Here is an 18,955-nt window from a genome sequence, read left to right on the forward strand (position 1 = left end):
GTCTCCACATCAGTCTGACATTCATACTGATAGCCACACAGAGAAAAGTTCCAACCTTCAAAGCGATGCCTTGCATAAGATGAAGAGCGAACAGCATTGCTTTGGAGAGAAGGTAACTTTATTTACAGCCTTTAAAATGGCTCTTGCAATGCCATGGGTAATGGTTCTGAGGGAGAAGAGGCTTTCAAAGATTTCACCTCTCCCTTAATTCTTCTAAAATCAGTGTTATTAGTTCTTTTTTGCAGCTTTTTTGTGGTGGCATTGTGTTCCCCACAATATTGTGCACCCTAATAAACTTATCTGGGGTCAGAGACAGAACAGCCACTAGATACAAAGGCCAGAAAATGGTGGCACTCAAACCTTTAATCCTAGCATTTCAGAGGCAGAAATCCCTGTGAGTTCAAGGCCACATTGGAAACAGCCAGGTATGGTGACACACGCCTTTAATCCCAAAAAGTGAGCCTTTAATCCCAGGGAGTGATGGCAGATAGCAGAAAGGTATATAAGGCGTGAGGACCAGGAACTAGAAGTATTTGTCTGGTTAAGCTTCCAGGCTTCTTGCAGCACAGTTCAGCTGAGAGCCATTCGGATATGAGGACACAGAGGCTTCCATTCTGAAGAAACAAGATCAGCTGAGAAGTTGGCCAGGTGAGGTAGCTGTGGCTTGTTCTGTCTCTCTGATCTTCCAGTGTTCACCCCAATAACTGGCTCAGGTTTGATTTCATTAATAAGAACTTTTAAGATTCATGCTATACTTTTTTTTTTTTTTTCGAGGCAGGGTTTCTCTGTGTAAGAGCCCTAGGCTGTCCTGGATCTTGCTCTGTAGACCAGGCTGGCCTTGAACTCACAGAGATCCACCTGCCTCTGCCTCCCGAGTGCTGGGATTAAAGGTGTGCGCCACCGCCGCCTAGCTGTGTTGCTAGTTCTTAGTTTTGAGACGTGTGCAGAAGGCCTCAAGCTTCCGTGTCTTGATGGCTCTCATTCTGACCCTCTTCTCACATCTCCAACAGGCATGGCTGTTACAGGAATGTGCTGCCGGGACCATTTCCACTTTCAGTTTCTACCCACCTAGAAGCATGCTTTTTTCTCTTCTGCTCACACTGTGATTTCAGTTTTTTCCCCTTTGGGCAGTAGAAGAGGAAACACTGTTCTGTGTATCACAGAAAGAGCTGAAGGACAGCTGGGCCTGGGGTGTGGGATACGATGTGCATAAGCCTGGTGCATGTGGAGGGTTTAGCAGCACATTGATGACGGTTGTATTCAGTGGGATCTGTGTATCATAGTGTTATCACCCAGCTCTTACTGTTGACTTCTTACTTAATGACTGAATGTCTCAGAACTAAGGGAGGTGTGGCTTACTGTTGACTTCTTACATTGATGACTGAATGTCTCAGATCTAGGGGAGGTGTGGCTACTGTTCTTACATTAATGACTAAATGTCTCACAACTAGGGGCGATTTTGAAAAGCAAGATGGTGTGATCTCGTGAGCTCACATAGAAATTAAGGCTCTGTGAGGCAATATGGTTATGTTTCTTTGCTGTTTGTTTCTCTTTGGCATGCAGGTATGTGTGTTTGCATGCAGGTACGTACATGTGGGGGTCAGAGGTCAACTGGGCATCCACCTTGCTTTTTGAGAAAGTTTTTCAAGGGACTTGGGGTTTACTGACTCTGTCAGGCTGGGTGACTTGGGAGTCCCAAGTATTTTCCTGTCTACAACTCACCAGCTCTGGGATTATACCCTCACATCACCATGCCTGGCTTTTTACATGGTACAGAGACTGGAACTCAGTACTCATGCTTACACAGTAAACATTGTACTGACCAAAATATCTACCTAGTCTTCCTTTAAGAGGGTGTGTGTCTGAATTGTTAAAAAATATTTTTAAGTTTTATTTTATATGTGTGTTTTGTCTACATGTATCTTCCTGTATCATGTTCATGCCTCGTGCCTGAGGAGGCCAGCAGAGGGCAGTGGAGCCCCTGGAGTTACAGGTGGTTGAGCGCCGCGGTGTGAGTGCTGGGAATTGAACCTGTGTCCTCTGCAAGAACATCCAGTGCTCTTCCCTGATGAACCATCTCTCCAGGCCCTCCTTGCCTTTTTCTCGGAGTTATGTTTTTCTTCAGGAGCGGTGATGAACTTCTTTAATCCCAGCACTTGGGAGACTGAGGCAGCCAGATCTGCAAGTTCCAGGCCAGCCTGGTCTACAGAGTGAGTTCCAGGCCAGCTAGGGCTACACATAGAAACCCTGTCAACAACAACAACAACAACAAAAGTTGTTTTTCTTCAGCGATTACCCTATGGACTGTCAGAGTTACAGTGAGTGACTGGAGAAGATGTTTGAAAAGTGAAATTATATCCTTTAAAGCTGCTGCTGCTGCTAATGGTTTGTGTTTTCTTGTTTTTCGAGACAGGGTTCCTGGGTGTCCTGGAACTCACTTTGTAGATCAGGCTGGCCTTGAACACACAGAGATCTGCCTGCCTCTGCCTAATGCTGGGATTAAAGGAATGTGCCATCCTGCTTTTAGCTGATGATTATTGACAGGTTTTAAGCTGCAGGAAATGCTGAGCTAATGCCTTCCGAATTCCCCCCTCACTGGGGACCTTGGGGCAGAGAAGTGGTGGGTAGCCCTTTGGGAAGAAGCATTAAGTTTGTCAAAAGCATTGAAGAGCTGGGATGTGTCAGCTTCAGCAATGGGAAGCTGGTGGGCAGAGCAGGGCCTAAAAGAATTCCACTCGGAAAATTTCAGTAATAAGCCCTCCCTAGACTGACTGCTTGAGGGATTCCTGTGGTCCCTCTGCCCAGTCTCTGCCATATTTGAATTCATTTGTGTTCCCTACAGCTCCAGTCTGTGCTGTTGTAGTGTGTGAAGGGGAAGGGTGGGGCCGGAGAGATGCAATTTGTGTTCTTTTGTTTTGTTTTGTTTTTGTTTTTTCGAGACAGGGTTTCTCTGTGTGGCTTTGGAGCCTTTCCTGGAACTCACTCTGTAGACCAGGCTGGCCTGGAACTCACAGAGATCCTCCTGGCTCTGCCTCCCGAGTGCTGGGATTAAAGATGTGCACCACTGCCACCACCCGGCGCAATTTGTGTTCTTAGTAGGTGTCTGGAATACCATTGTTGCCAGGACACTTTTAAAGAGATGTTTCATTTCTTAGCCTGTGCCTGGAGAGTGATAGCTACATGCTGTGGACAGATGAGCCCGAAATAAGTGCTAACATGGAAGGAAATGGACAGCAGGACACGGACAGCTATTTTCCTAAAAATTTCAGGCAGGGATTCAGTTTTGAAAGACAGCATTTGGCTTTTTAAAAACTGCCCCAATGGACAAAAAGGAATTCACGGGACAAATATTAGCAAGTTGGGTTCTGCACTGGACAGACTTTGTACCTTGGCACGTGAGTGGCCATCAGAACCTCTTGAACCTCTGCTACCAAGTAACTCTGAAAAGGCTCACAGAGCCAGCACAGACCATATCCCCTGCTTGAGTCACCAAGGTACTTGCAAAATCAGGTGGGTGAAAACCCCAGCGCACTCCACAGTGGGAGCACAGAATTGCAGCATCGTTCTGAGACAAGGGATGGATCCCAGATGGTCTTGGCTTGACTTTTCCCCTAGAACTCACTATTGTCTTAGGAATTTAGAGTGTAGAGGAAATGACCCAGATTTTATACTTAGCAAAAACCTGTATCCAACTCTCCAGTGGACCACTCTGTAACCGAGACATCGGGTCGGTTACTTAACTTCTTGACCCTGCTTCCTCCTCTGGGAATATGGGAGCAAGGTTTTTACAGATCTGCGGGGAGATCGTAGGACCTAGAAGGGAGTAAGATGAGATCTGTCGAGCACTGAGTAGGACTTCAGTTTGCACCAGTTTCTTACAACTGCCAGAGCTTAGCTTTTGATACAGAATAATCAAGAGTTTATTGTTTCTGTTCTGTTTTGGGTTTGGAAACAAATGTATTGTTTCTGTTCTGTTTGGGGTTTGGAAACAAGGCCAGCTTATTGAGACCAACAGGCTGATGCCACAACCATCTGTTAAATGCCCACTGCTTGAGAGGTTCCAGGGGCAGGTAGGATGCAAACTCTGGCCAGCTTCCCAAACTGGCAAACCCTTGACTCTGGTAGATTTGGAACCACCTGCTTACATTTTCACAAATTAAAAAAAAAATTACAGTTATTTATTCCTGTGCATGTGGGCACTTGTGCGCCCTGGCACACAGTTATGGAAATTGGTTCTCTCCTTCCACCAAGTAGGTCTCCGGCTTGGTGGCAAGTGCCTTTACTGCCGTGTCACTTCCCGCCGCGACCCCACCCCCACCCTCCACGTGTACCTTAGTTTTACTACTCTGACGTTCCTTTAAGTCAGGGCCAGCCTGTAAAGACACTTGCCACCGAGCCTAACTGCCACCTAAGGTAGAGCCCCAGGATCCACGTGGTGGAAGGAGAGAGCTGCCTCTTGAGTGTTGTCCTCCGACCGCCACACGTGCATTGTGGCACGCATGCGCCGCCCACCTCCCCCGCCATAAATACATTTAAAAACTTAACAGAAAAGGAAATCAAGTCGGAGTTCGACCAAAATGAACGTGGTCTCAGAACTTTTCTGTGATTCGTAATCACATAGAAGAAAAGTTTAGGGTTATGTTGGCGGTGGGGGTGGGGGGTAGTATCTGGTAAATGGACTGACGATCCCCTTGATCTGAATGGAGACCCCAGGAGGAACTCAGCATATTTGCGGGGTGCTCACCCCCACCCCCCACCCCCACTTCGTGACAGCTCTGCTGCGGCTGCTGTGCACACGCTTCTCTCTTGAGTCAGCACAAGACAAGTAATTTCCCATCCTGAAGCTAGCTCCCTACTGCGCGTGGATCTGCTGGGATGTAGCGCCGAACTTCCCAGATTTGCATACTCGCAGCCTCCCTCTCCCCGGGCAAAGCTCGGGTTTTGTCTTTACACCTTCCCGGAGGTGATTCTTCTCTTGGGAGGCTGAGGCAGGGTAGGGGAGGCGAGGAGGCTGGAGGGAAGCGAAGGCCAAGTGCCGGCTGCCCACCGCGAGGGAGCCCGGAGCGGTGGAGTCCGCGGCAGGCAGGGAGGTGCGTCCTGCAGCTCGGACTGGAACGGAGGACTGGAGCCGCGGCCGGCAGGGGGAGGCCGGGCCCGGGGAAGCCAGCCGGGTGGTGCGGACCCCGGCGGGGCAGTCGCAGGCTAGATGGCCGGTTATGCAAACCGCTGCCCCTCGCTCGCTCGCACGCTGGCTTGCTGGGCGGCTGCTCCGCGCCCCCCTCGGCCAACACACTCTCTCGCTCTTTTTGAAACAGGAAGTGCACTGCTGACTGTAACGTGCTGCCGGCTCCCAGGATGGAGGAGTGAAGTCTCGCGTCGCCGCGGTTCCAGCCCCCGGAGCCCGCCCGCAGCCGCCGAGTCCTCGAGAGCGCCCTGAGGGAGCAGGGTGGCCACCTGGTCCAGGTGTGCGGGCTGGGGCGGGAAGGCCAGGGGTCTTTGCTCGCCGGGACTTTCTTGATCGCCTGTCCCTGCCACTGTGTCCTCCCCCAGGAGTCTCTAGCACTTTGTCGCCACCGCCCAGGTGTGTGGAACAGGCCAGGAAGGTTCCGGGCTGCGCGGTTGGGGGACCTCTGGACGCGCTCCCCTAGATTGGCGCTCTCCGGGCTGGGCTGGTCCCTGGGCTGCCCTGGGGCTGTCTGGGCGGCCTCCTGGAGTCCCCAGCTGCCCTCACCACCCTCTCCAGCTGCTGCCCGGAGCAGCTGCTCTTTGTCCCTCACTCCCTGGCCCGAGGCTGTCTAAATACCGTTCTGGGAAGCTTGGGACTGTTGGGTGTTGCTGAAGTTGGTGTGAGGGGGGGAAAAGTGGAGAAGAAAGGAGGAAACTGCTGAGCTCTGGGCGAAGAGAGGCTTGGCAGCTCGGCTGGGAAGCGGAGGAGGTGGGTTGCCGGTAGAGCCAGGCCCTTCACAAACTGAGGGGATTGGTAGTGCAGACACACACCGGAAAAGTAGGGACCACAAATGAACGACAGCAGTGAGTTCTGAGGTGTTTAGTCTGGTGTCTGGCTTGTTACCTCTGCTGTGGTTTCACTGTGTGGAAACATGGTGCTTTATAAATATGAGCCAGACATTTTTAATTTATTAAATTCCAGTTGTCACCAAGCTCAACTAGAGGTTGCCTTTTCCCAAACTCACCAGGTAGCTATAACTCCCTAACCTTGCCTTGTTTGAATCCAGGTGTTAATAAAATGCTCGGGAACAGGTGGGTTTATGCCACCATAGACTTTGTACCTTCTTTTCTGAAGATGCTCTTCCCTAGAGGAGGCAGCCTGGCCTTAGTTGACTGCCTTTATTTATCCACGGGAGGGAGATGGCTGTGTTGAGGAGGGACGCTAGGGAACCACCTTGGCTGGGAAGACAGTTTGATGGGATGGTATTATGATAAGTTAAATGTTTGCGCAGTGTAGAAGTCGGTCTCAACTTCTTACTTCTTTTGGAGGCTGCAGTGTGAGCAAATGGCACGAGGGAAGTGGGACTCTGCCAAACGGAGGGTCATTTTCTGCGCACACTCCAGTCCTTCATCTTTTTGGGCAACCATGCTTTCTCAAGAGGCGGGCGGATGACTGAGTTTAAATCCATGCCACGCAGTGGAAACCAGGGTCTCACCATCTGGCACTGAGTGGCCCAGAGCCCAGAGATTTGCTTACCTCTGCCTTCCAAATGCTGGTATCAAAGGCTTGCAATTTCACACCCAGCCTAACTATATCATTCTAATAGCTATATCATTCTAATCCTGAAATTGTTACAGCAAAATATATTTTTGCATAATTCATTTTGCTTTAAAGAAAACTCCCAGAAAGGCCAGGAAGTTTGTGCCCAACTTCTTTTTCGTATCAACAGTTGGGAGACTATTTCAATGATAATATCACCTCATTTCAGTGATTCTTCAGAACATTCAACGATTAAACATTTTTATAGTTTTTATTTATTGTGTGTGTGTGTGTGTGTGTGTGTGTGTGTGTGTGTGTGTGTGTGTGTGTGCTCACACCCAGCACAGCACACATTTGCAGGAGTCATTTCTCTTTTCCACTGTGTGGGTCCAAGGAATCAACTCAGGTCATCAGCCTTGGTGGCAAGTGCCTTTACATGCTGAGCCACTTAGCCAGTCCCAGAACATTAATCTCCTTAAATGTAGATATTTTGAGCACCTTAAAAATGTCGGCAATTTGTACAATATAGTAGCAGTAGCCAAAATATTTCTTTAATGGACTGAGCAGTTAATTTCCTCCTTGTTAGATAGATATGCCTTGACTTAGGTTTGAATTGAATTGTATATATCTGTATTTATGCCTCTTCTTTTTCCAGATACACCTTCAGAATAAAAATAAGCTATCCAAGAAGCCCCCACCTCTTCTCTTTCTCTCCTTTTTTTTTAAGTTCTGCTGAGGAGTGGACTCAGGACCTTGTGTGTGCTAAGCAAAACCTCATTCAGCTACACATGATTTCACAAAAAGATATTTCTGAAGGATCCATATGGCTATATTATTTTTCATATTTTTATATCCAGGTATATGCACTGTCTTCAGGTTTATTAACTGCTTGAGGACTTTGCTTGCCTTCTCTCGGTCACTCTGCTTTAAGATATGGTGGGCTAGTTTTTCTGAACCTCCCAATCTGGCCCTGTTCGGGCAGGGTATATTCCTACCTCAGTAGAGTTTTTTGTTTTTAAGATTTATTTTATTTCATGCGTGTATGTATGTACACTGTGTGTCTGCCAGGTGCCTGTGGAAGTCAGCAGAAGACCTCAGATCCCCTGGAACTGGAGTTAGTAGAGATGGTTGTGAGTCATCATGTGGGTGCTGGGAATTGAACCCGGGTCCTCTGGAAGAGCGGCGGTGCTCTTAACCGCTGAGCCATCTCTGCAGTCCCCCTCAGTAGAGTTTAAACTTAGAAGTAATACAGCCTTTAGGCGTCCTTCAGTTTGCAGGGCTCCTTTCTGTATCTTAGCGTGTAATCAGCGGGTTCCGGCAACAGCGAGGTGAAGCAGTCGTTCTCGGAGAGAACGAAGGTTCAGTGGCCGTGTTAGTCAGCGGTGATGCTGGGTCTTAGACAGGGTCTTGGGTTTATGGCCCTCGACTCTTGGGTAGTCTGGGAAGTTGCTGCCTCAGAGAGAGCGATGCTAAATCAGGTGGGCCTTTGTTAGTCCAAAAGAGGAGCCCGCACCCAGGGTCAGCCGTCCCCCAGTTCGTCTTTCTCCTTCTTCTCTCTTTAGACGTGGCTTCCAGCTTGAGGCATCACCTCTTCGGTGTCCGTCACTAGGTCTGGTTGTGTTCACATGAGCGTGTTCACACGGTGTGTTTTCATCTGCAGCGTCTCGTCTCAGGTGTCAGTGAGTGGTCACCCCTTCGGGGAGTTAGGTCAGCTCTCTGCAACCTTTCAGGATTACAGAGAACCCTCTCTTCCTCTCTCCAGAAGTCAGTCAGTTCATACCTGGTGTGTGTGTGCTTCTTCCTGCAGCCCATTGGGCGTGACACATTTCCCGACTCATCCACTGAGAAGTTCACATTACAGAAAACCAAGGGTAAACTCACCAAACTTCACATTAAGACATGAAATTTTAAGCCAGGCAGGGGTGGCTCATGCCTTTAATCCCAGCACTCAGGAGGTAGAGGCAGGCTGATCTCTGTGAGTTCGAGGCCAGCCTGGGCTATAGAGGGAAAGGCTCCAAACTACACAGAGAAACCCTGTCTCAAAAAAACAAAACAACAACAACAAAAAGACATGAATTTTTTTTTAATAGTCCCTAGAAGGGGCTGCTTAGTTGACAGAGTGCTTGTATACTGTCCAAGAAGCCCTAGGGTTGATTCCCAGTTCTGTGTAGCGTGCGTGTGGTGATGCACGTCTATAATTCCAGCATTGGAGAGGTAGAGACTGTCTAAGCTACATAGTGAGTTTGAGGCCAACCTGGGATACACGAAAGCGTCTGTTCAAAAACCAAAGTTCCTATGTGGAAATAAGTTTATTTTATTATCTTGGCTTTGCTTAACTGGAGTATTTATATTATCTCTAGAAAGACACTAATTAAAATTTGTGGTCCATTTTCTTTGGGAAATGCTGCACGAACAACTTGTCCTTCCTTTCAGTAACTGGTATCTTTAGCAGACTAAAGTCCTGACTGTGATACTTCGTCAGAACGTCAGGGAGAAGATGGGAAAGGGCAGTAGAGGAAACGTGAGGTTTTTGTTTCTTTCTTAAGGGAAAAATGAATCGATACATCCAGGTTTCCTTCGGGCCAGGCACTGCTGTTTCCGTCTGTGTGGAGTACTTGCTCGAGAAGCGGGTCTGCCTCTTGCAGCAGAGGCCGAGAGTGAAGGGTGGCTGGCTTTGATGTTAAATGCCAAGGAGAAGTTAGCGATCAAGAGGAGATTTGCCGTGGAGATCAGTGCAAGCTAAGGTTTTTGTTGTTTCAAAACCCTCTTACCTTTCTTCATGCGGATTATAAAGTAAAAATTATTGTCTCTGTCGGAAATTGTACTGCATTGGTTCTCAACTCTTAAAAAAAATCAGGATGCTTTTAATTTACTAATAGATTTCAGAGGTCTTGATTTATTTAGAGTTTTATTTTTGCATCTCTGGTGAGAAAGTTACTTAATATTACTCAACTAGGCGTGAAGTAGTGACCACGAGCTGTGTGTGTTTGTGACATAGTTGTACTTCTGAGTATGGGGCAGGGATTCGGGGTATGGGATCCTGCCAGGACCTTAATCCAATTCAGGGCCAAAGTAAAACTGCTCCGGACTGAAAGTGGTGAGGAGGTGGACGACGTCCATAGTACATTGCTCCTCAAACCGTAAGGATTCCTGGGTGCGATTTTTTTCCTCATCATTGGACATTAGAATGGTGATGTGCAAAGTCCTGACTTCCGGTCTAATCTTGTTTCCTAATTTTGAAATCTTCATAGTTACTCAGCCATAGGTGATGGATTTCTTCTTATCCCCATCCCCCAGTGAGCTTCCCTTCCTTGCATTTGCCAGGACTCGGACACACACCATCACTGCTGTTTTAGCTGCTGCTGCCTCCATACCAGCCTTGTGTTCATTTCCCAGAAACCAAGAGTGTCTCACCCTTAGTCTTTACAGTGTGTGATGAGCATGTGGAGAAGGTCCTGTTATTTGTGTCTTCTGCAGTGGGGAAAACGTGGACATTTGTTTTGAATCCGTCTCCCTGGCTGTTAGGACGATTCTGTCAGTGCCTAGTGGGTCAGTGAAGTCTGCTAGGGTTAGTACATGAAGTTCTTTATCTAGTTAAAAAACAAAACAAAACATGTGAGGCCAGGCATGGTGACTGCTGTGCTACTGCCCAGGAGAATGAGAGTTTGGTGCTGGCCTGGACTACACACTGGGACCTTGCGGTGTGTGTGTGTGTGTGTGTGTGTGTGTGTGTGTGTGTGTGTGTGTGTGTGTCCCCTATTTATTTAATACCTCATATACTTTCCAGACACTTGTGGATGCTCTGTAGTTCTCTTGGTACTATGCATGCTGGGTAATGACCCTGTTTATGAAAAGAAACGGAGGCAGGCTTAGATTGTGACTTATATAGACAAACCCTGGCCTATTCCAGATTTGTGCAGGTCCCAGTCTTAAACATCTTCCTCCCTGCCTCCGTCTGTCTGTCTGTCTGTCTGTCTGTCTGTCTGTCTCTCTCTCTCTCTCTCTCTCTCTCTCTCTCTCTCTCTCTCTCTCTCTCTCCTCTCTCTCTCTCTCTCTCTCTCTCTCTCCTTACCCTGACCTGTAGAAAGCAGTGATCCTGGTTTGTCTCGTCTGACCTGCCTTTTCTGTGAAGGTTAAGTTCAAACCTTGCGAGTGTGCAGATGTTAGGGAGAGACTTGTGAGGGTGCTGATGTTTTTGTAAATTGTTTTGATTTTCATAGATGTATTTCTATTTTCTCTAAGGAGCCAGGGTGTATAGAGTTATTGGCCTCATTGTTTTAAAGACTCACTGCTTTTGTGTGTGTGTCCGGTTGAGTGTGTACCACTTGTGCGTGTGCTCACGGAGGCCAGTAGTGAGCATTGGATGCCCCAGAACTGGAGTTACAGGTGACTGTGAGCCACCCTGTGGGTGCTGCTCTTAAATGCTGAGCCATCTGTCCAGTCGGGTGAGTTTTTTGATACAGTTGTGTGCAAGTGGTATTACACATGGTTGTGCTAATGTTATTGTGTAAATGTCAAGTTTTTATCTCCATCAATGCCCCATAATGACTTGGGTTTTTTTTTTTTTTTGGGTGAGTGGTCTCATTTGTTCTGTAGAGCATGCTGGCCTTGGACTCAGAGATTCAGAGATTCATCTTCAAGACTGTCTGTTGAGCATTTCCTCCTCACCACCATCCTCCCTTTTCTTGCCCCTCCCCATTAGCACCGTTTATCTTTCTAGATAGGGCCACTTTTTCTATATCATAAATAAACAAATGATTTTATGTCTATAAAATCTAGGAACCATAATGGCTTATTTTACTAACAAATATCCTGTGGTTACTAACGGGCTTTAATTGGACCTCATAGTTTAATTTTGACTTTTTGTGGGATTTTTGAGATTTCTTCATTAATTAACTGCCCTGAGTATCTTTTCATGTCTTTGGCATCTCCTTTTTCTCTGCCGCGTCTTCCCTTTCCTTGAAAGAATTTTTAGAGTATCTGATATGTTCTATAAATTTATCCTTTGTTGCTCCTTAAAAATATTTTATTGTATTTAATAATGTGTGTTTGTATCTGTGGCTAGGTATGTGCGTATGTCTCATTACTTTGTAGAAGTGCATCTGCTTACATGCACACACACATACACACACACACACATACACACACACACACACACACACACACACACACACACACACACACACAGTCTCAGCCTGGTGGTAGTGTTACACACCTTTAATCCCAGCACTCAAGAGGCAGAGGCAGGCAAATCTTTCTGAATTTGAGGCCAGCTTGGTCCACAGAGTGAGTTCCAGGACAGCCCAAACACAGAGAAACTGTCTCAGGAAAAACCAAAAAAAAAAGGTGTCGGGGAGGGGCAGAGGCTCCTTTAGCTTAGGCTAGCCTCAGAGTTGGCATGTAGCTGGGTATGTCCTTGAACTTCTGACCCTACTGCCCATACCTCTGGAGTGCTAGGGTTACAGATGGGTGCCACCTGGCCCAGTTTATCACGAACCCGTTTTTATTCTAAAGGGTCATATTTTGAATAATTTCCCTCAAAATTCTTTATCATGGAATCCATTCTACACTCTGGTCCTGTGGCCATTGTAGAAGCAGGGATTCTGTTCACTTCACTTATTTGTGTGTTCTTGGGCCTTCAATACACTGTTTCATTGTTACAGGTACATTTATATAACTTAATCTTGTTAACATAATTGACATATTGATGTAAGTTAAGAAGGTCACACATGGTTTAAATTTGTTATTTTAGATTTTTGTGATACTGGGGATTAAACCAAGGACTCTCCACGTGACAGCAAGCCTCCTCCCTCTGAACTATATATACCCAGTCCTGAGACTGTTTTAAAGCAGTCTTCTGGCTTTTGTTTGTACGTCTTTATTTTATTTTATTTGTGACAGGCTCTGTTGTATCCACAGCTGGCCTCCAGCTTGTAGCCAGCAATAAATTTGGACTTTTAATTTTCCTGTTCCCACCTCCTGTGTGCTGGGATTACAGACATGTTCCACCATGCCTGGCCCATGTAGTGCCGGGGATCAAACCCAGGGCTTTGTGCAGGCCAGACAAACACTCTACCAATTAAGCTGTAGCCACAGCTGGCGTCTTAATTCTTTGCACAGATCAGTACATTTTCTAGATGGATCTACTGATATGGAACGTTTTCTACTTTGATGGCAGGTTCCTTCGAGCATTACCTCTCTGTGTCCCTGCTCGCCTGTTGGCGGCGGTGACTTTCTTTCACGCTAGTCCTCGTCATCGCAGGGCAGTGGTGGCTCACTTTGGAGGGTTCTCTTTCTTCTTCAGTGCTGTTTGTGAGCTTGTGTAGCTTGGGTGGTTTTGAATGTTTTATGAGGTACGATGTGGTAATACTTGGGTGCATACCCTTGAAAGCCTGTTAATTATAGATGTCTCTTTATGACTGGAGAAACAGCATCCATTTCAGCTTGGTTTGCTCCAGGTTTCCCCTGCTCGGGTGTGTTCTCAGTTCACAGGGTCTCATTTCTCCATTTTATATCACACAGAATACAACATTATTTTATTTGATAAGTAAGCTTTTGTATTCCAGGACAAAGTACAATGTACATTGCTTGGGTTTTTTAATATAAATAAATTGGAGATAACTAAATAAATAAATTTGATCTTGCTGAATATTGCATGACAGGATACTATAGGCCAAAGATGGTGGTGTCCTTTCCCATCTGTTCTAGGGTTATATGAATTATAGATCATAGTTTTTGTTTAATCGTTTGTTTGATTGTTTGAGATATGGTCTTACTGTGTAGCTCTGGCTGTTCTGGAACTCAGTATGTAGACCAGGTTGGCCTCAAACTCAGAGATCTGCCTGCCTCTGCCTACCAAGTGCTGGGATTAAAGGCTTGTGCCTCCACTCCTGGCCCTAATTTTTTTTCTTTTGAAATAGGATCTCATGTAGCCCAGGCTGTCCTCAAACTCCTGATACATCCGAAGATGACCTTGAACTTTTGGTCCTTACGCCTCCATTGCTCAAGAGTGGGGCTAAGTGTGAGCCATCATGCCCAGTTAGTGCTGTGCCAGGGTTTGAACACAGGGCTTTACCAGCCGAGCTACACCCAACCCTGTGTCTGTACTTCTGAAGGTAATATAAGAGAGAGTTTCAGTTTTTATTTAATTACTGACAATGACGAAGCTTGTATTAAGCATGATAAAATTATAACAGTCAATGTTCTGACTCCAGAATCTGCTTAGACAGATAAAGCCAGTCCCTCTGTTAGAATTGTTCCCCCCACTAATGTGCTTTGAACCGGATTTACTATCTATTTGGCTGAGTGATTATAATGACCCTTAGCACTTATGGAGGACTTCATCAACATCGGTGTTCCCATTTTGTGTTCAGATTCTTCTCTGCTACGCTCATCAGTCGCCAGACCCCCCTTTCCTACTGACCCCCTCGTATTCATTATCCTAATATAATTGGCACCCAAACTATTCATCATTCTACAGGTATTTGCCAAGTTCCAAACCATTAAATCTCATTTCCTTCCCTACCTTCTTTTTAGCTCTTGTATACCTGACACTGTGTTAAGTTTGGAGTATAAAATAGAGAATCTAAAAGCACCTGAACTCAGAAAACAGGAACAGGCACATAAACCACTATCTAGAATTTAGCTCACAAGATAGACACATGCACCAGTGACCAGACTGAAGAGTTTAAGACACACGTGTAACTAGAATGCACTGTGACGGGTGACAGGACAGGACACCTTGACAGGACAGGACACCGTGACGGGTGACAGGACAGGATACCATGACAGGGGACAGGACAGGACACCATGACAGGTGACAGGACAGGACACCGTGACGGGTGATGGGACAGGACACCGTGACAGGTGACAGGACAGGACACCGTGACGGGTGACGGGACAGGACACCGTGACGGGTGACAGAGGACAGGACACCGTGACGGGTGACAGGACAGGACACCGTGATGGGTGACAGGACAGGACACCGTGACGGGTGACAGAGGACAGGACACCGTGACGGGTGACAGGACAGGACACCATGACGGGTGACAGGACAGGACACCGTGACGGGTGACAGAGGACAGGACACCGTGACGGGTGACAGGACAGGACACTGTGACGGGTGACGGAGGACAGGACACCGTGACGGGTGACGGAGGACAGGACACCGTGATGGGTGACAGGACAGGACACCGTGACGAGTGACAGGACAGGACACCGTGATGGGTGACAGGACAAGGCACCGTGATGGGTGATGGAGGACAGGACACCGTGACGGGTGACAGGACAGGGCACCGTGACGGGTGACGGAGGACAGGACACCGTGACGGGGGACAGGACAGGACACAAAGACTCTGATTTTGTGGTTCCTGTTTGTGAGGACGAGAATCCCTCCAAGAGGAGGCGGTGTGGTGTTTAGCGCTAACGTCAGCTCCCAGGCTGAGCAGGACAGAGCTGTCCTGGTGGAGCGGCCGTAGTTTAGAGATGCAGACCCCGTGTGACACGGCTGTGACTGGGATGAGACGGGCGTGCTGAGGAGAGCAGAGAGGCTCTGCGCTAGTGCCTCGGGTCCTCCGTGCCGTTCTGGACGTGTGGGCTTCATCCCAACAGCATTGTGGGATCTCAGACCTTAAAGAAATGCTCAGTTTATTTTTTTAAGGTGTGGGACCGAAGCAGAGGTCCAGGGTGCTGCAGTGGTCCAAGGTGATGCAGCAGAGATAATGTGGTCTTCAGCTGAAGTGATGGGAACAGAAAGGAGAGGACAGACTGGAGAAATATTTAGGAGAAAGAACTGATTTCTGGTTAGGTAGAAAATGGAAGAGGAGGAAGGAAGGAAGAAGAGCAAAGAGAGTTTTCTGATTGGAAACTGTCACTGAGGTGTCATTGGTGAGGACAGAAAACCAAAGGAGGACAAGTTGGGAGAGCATGGTGAGTTGGTTTAAAGCCCTTTTTTACACGTATTTATTGAGTGGGTGGGAGGTAGGGGTCTCGTGTTCCACAGCGTCTATGTGGAGGTCAAGGGGCAGCTTGCAGGTGTCAGTTCTCTTCCATCTTCTGTGTGCCAGGGGGCCTGCACTCAGGTTATGCCACTTGGCAGCATGTGGCCTGACCTATTGAGCCATCCCCTTCCTGGTCCTGTTTGACGTGAAGCTGGGGTGTCTGTAGGGCATTGAGAAGTGTGGGCCCTGGGAAGAATGTGAAGACAGGCCAGGTACCCATGGCTGGAACAGACCGGCATAGCCACAAACGTACTTGACATCCTCCAGGCATGGCCAAAGGGTCAAAGACTAAGTGAGCAAGCAGAGAGCCCTTAGTCATATAATCCTTACAATAACCTCCGTGAAAGAATTGCTTACTGTCCTGTCCGTCCACGGTGTCTGAAGCTCGGTAAACAGCCAGGTCACCCAGGTTGTGAATGGGGAGCAGCTAGCTGCTGGGTCATCAGGGGACACGGCAACGTCTTTAGTGAAGAGAACAGAGGTGACTAGATTTGGTCACGTGTTTAGTTGGTCGTTAGAAGAGTTACCTGTAAAGTTAACTCAGGTGAAGAAAAATAGGAGATGAGAAGCAGGGTTGAGAGAGCCGAGGTTGAGTGTGTGGGTACATGTCCATCCTTGTTTGTGATGCACATGATGACGATGACTGCTACTTTTTTTCCCCTTTGGTTTTTTTGAGGCAGGAGCTCGGTATGTATTTCTGGATGGCCTAGAACTCACTCTGTAGACCAGGCTAGGTCTAACTCACAGAGATGTGCTTGCCTCTGCCTCCTGAGAGCTGGGGTTAAAAGCATGGGTGGTTAACATTTATGGTGGATTGGTTGATTGAGAAATACGATTAAGGGCAGGAGAGGGGATAATTTACAGAAAAAGTTTGAGGTATACTGGGGGCATGCTCAGTAGCATACGGTGGGGTTATCCTAGAAGGAAGTCAGGACAGCCGTTCTCTGGAGAGAGGATGAGGGCTCCGTGTGAATGTAGGTGAATGTGCAGGTGGGTGGGGAAGGAAGCTGAGAAATCCACTCCTGCGGCTGGGAGGGTATTAGCAAGGGAACAGATGAAGTCTGCAGCCAGGGGCCTTGAGACAGACATTCAGAAGTTACCTCAGGAAAAGGAGCCGCTGGGTCAGGGAGGGTCAAGAGTTGTGCATCTGTTTTATTGTATTTATTTATTATGTGTGTGTTGTGGAGGTCAGGGCACAACTTGAGGAAGCCGGTTCTCCCCGCCCTCCATGTGTCTCTCCGGTCGAGGTCTTCAGAAGTGGCGGTGATTGCCTCTACCCACGGAGCCATCTTGCCCACCCAAGTTGTCCGTTCTTTAAGGTCCTGTCAGTTCTGTGAAATTGGCTTTCCTGGATGACAGCGTGTTATGATAACATGTGAACTTCTGAACAGAACACTGTGGCCTTGCCTGAGCGTCGAGTTTAGTGATGTGGAGGAACCTAAGGTGGACCAAGAAGATGGGGAGCCAAAGACCAAATGTTAAGGAATTTGAGTGCAAGCTGCAGGGAAATCACTCACCTCGTGAGGCTTCAGTTTTCCTGTCTGGTGGCGGAAGAAGTTAGATTTTATGTCTTCTCGTCTCCTATAGCTCTCAGGAGTCCAGGGAGACTTGCACACCATTAGAAAAAAAAAAAAACTAATGGATCAGAGCAAATCAAGCCTCTGCTCACAGTAGCTCTTAGGCCCCTGTCCTTAGGGGGTTGGCAGCTTAAGATCGGGTCAGCTGTGGGGTAATTTGTGGCCCTGGATGTCAGCTGGGGAGAGGTCACAGCCAGGAAAGGAGACAGACAGGAGGGTGAAGCTGTGGCTGTTTGTGCCCGTCTTGTGTGACATGGTTCACTGTGCAGCCACCTTTTAAGAATGGAGCTCACCCCAGGGGTGGGGCTGGCATTAGGGGGTGAGTCCAGGTCAGGTAAGTGGCTGTGGAGATTACTGTAATAACTTAACAAGCTACAAAGGTGACAGGACACTCTCTTCACAATTAAGCCTCTAATCTTTAGACTGTCAGAGATCCCAGAAACCTGGGCACTTCCTTTCCACCGCGTTCCGCCGTTAGACAACCGAGTGCCTGGAAAATTCTTCACAGGAAGAAACAGGGTGTAACAGACTTAGTGAAATGTTTTTCCAGAATTCACTCTTTTAAGGCTGGGGATACTATTCTGTCTCCACTCCAGTTATCTAGAGTCTGAAACTCTTATTTTCCCCCCATAATTAAATATTCTTCAAAGTGAGGCATAGTCTAAAAATGAAAACCATTTCATCTTGAACTTAAATCGTCGTCTCAAAATGTGTTCTCCCATTTCCTGAGAAACAGCAGGAAGGAGATGCTTTCTCTAAATAAACTAAGCAGCCTGAGTGTGAACTCAGGGCAGTGGGGATCAAAGATTCCAGCGTGGTCACCCAATGGGAGTTTTCCAGTCCTTTCTATAACCTCAGAAAGACAAGTCTAATGGTAGTGTTGTTGTTTATCTATTGGTTTGGCATGAAGTATGAGGATGTATGTGTAACTTGGGAACATGCCTTGAGTGTGCTTGAGATGGTCTTGGCATCATTGGCTGTCTCCGTCCTGGAATCTGTTTCTAAGATGTAGCTGATGAGGGTGGCATACCTCAGTGGGGAAATATCCTTCTTAGCCATGGCATTTAAGAAGAACAGACCACCATCTGACTTCCTGCGTGGTGGTGGTTTGACTAAGAATGGTCCCTATAGACTCATTTGAATGCTTGGTCCCCGGGTTGTAGAAACCTTTGATAGGATTGGAAGGATTAGGAGGTATGGTGGTGTTGGAAGAAGCAGTTCACTAGGGGTGGACTTTGAGTTTCAACAGCCCATGCTAGGCCCAGTCCCCCGCCCTCTTGCTTTCTGCCACTTGGTCTCTGACTGTCTTAGGGATGAGAACGCAGCTCTCAGCTCCTCCTTCCGCACCACATCTGCTGCTGTGCTCCCTGCCAGGACGGTCATCCGAAACTATCGGCAAGCCCCTGATTAAATACCCTTTTACAAGAGTTGCTTTGGTCATGGTGTCTCTCCATAGGAACAGAACAGCAACTAAGACATGGCTCTCTTTGAACTTAAACTCTAGATAGCCCAGTAAACTGTTTCATGGCTGTTCCAGGAGGAAACCGTTAGCAGCTTAAACCCTCAGCTCCACTGAAAAATGGAGTTGGTGACAGTAATTATATGTGAGTCTGTATGTATATTTATTTATCTTCAGATAAGAATAGGGTGTTTATTAATACTCATTTCCAGAG

At 47.5% G+C, this 18,955-nt stretch overlaps 1 protein-coding gene across 8 annotated transcripts in view; it reads left to right on the forward strand.

Moving 5' to 3' along the window:
• Lrrc8d (leucine rich repeat containing 8 VRAC subunit D) overlaps positions 1-18,955 on the forward strand; it is a 116,274-nt gene that overhangs the window by 22,686 nt on the left and 74,633 nt on the right. For 4 of the 8 annotated variants that reach the window (XM_052735621.1, XM_052735622.1, XM_052735625.1 and 1 more), the window contains one exon: positions 5,316-5,463. The exons of 3 other annotated variants lie outside the window; for them this stretch is intronic. The gene's annotated coding sequence lies outside the window, so the exon portion shown is untranslated. Of the gene's footprint in view, positions 1-5,315; positions 5,464-5,557; positions 5,582-18,955 lie in introns of those variants that run through there. One more of the 8 variants, XM_052735629.1, reaches the window with a different exon arrangement.

The sequence above is a fragment of the Peromyscus californicus genome, unplaced genomic scaffold (genome assembly GCF_007827085.1).
Source record: "Peromyscus californicus insignis strain IS unplaced genomic scaffold, ASM782708v3 Scaffold_13__1_contigs__length_99412109, whole genome shotgun sequence".
Lineage (NCBI taxonomy): Eukaryota > Metazoa > Chordata > Mammalia > Rodentia > Cricetidae > Peromyscus > Peromyscus californicus.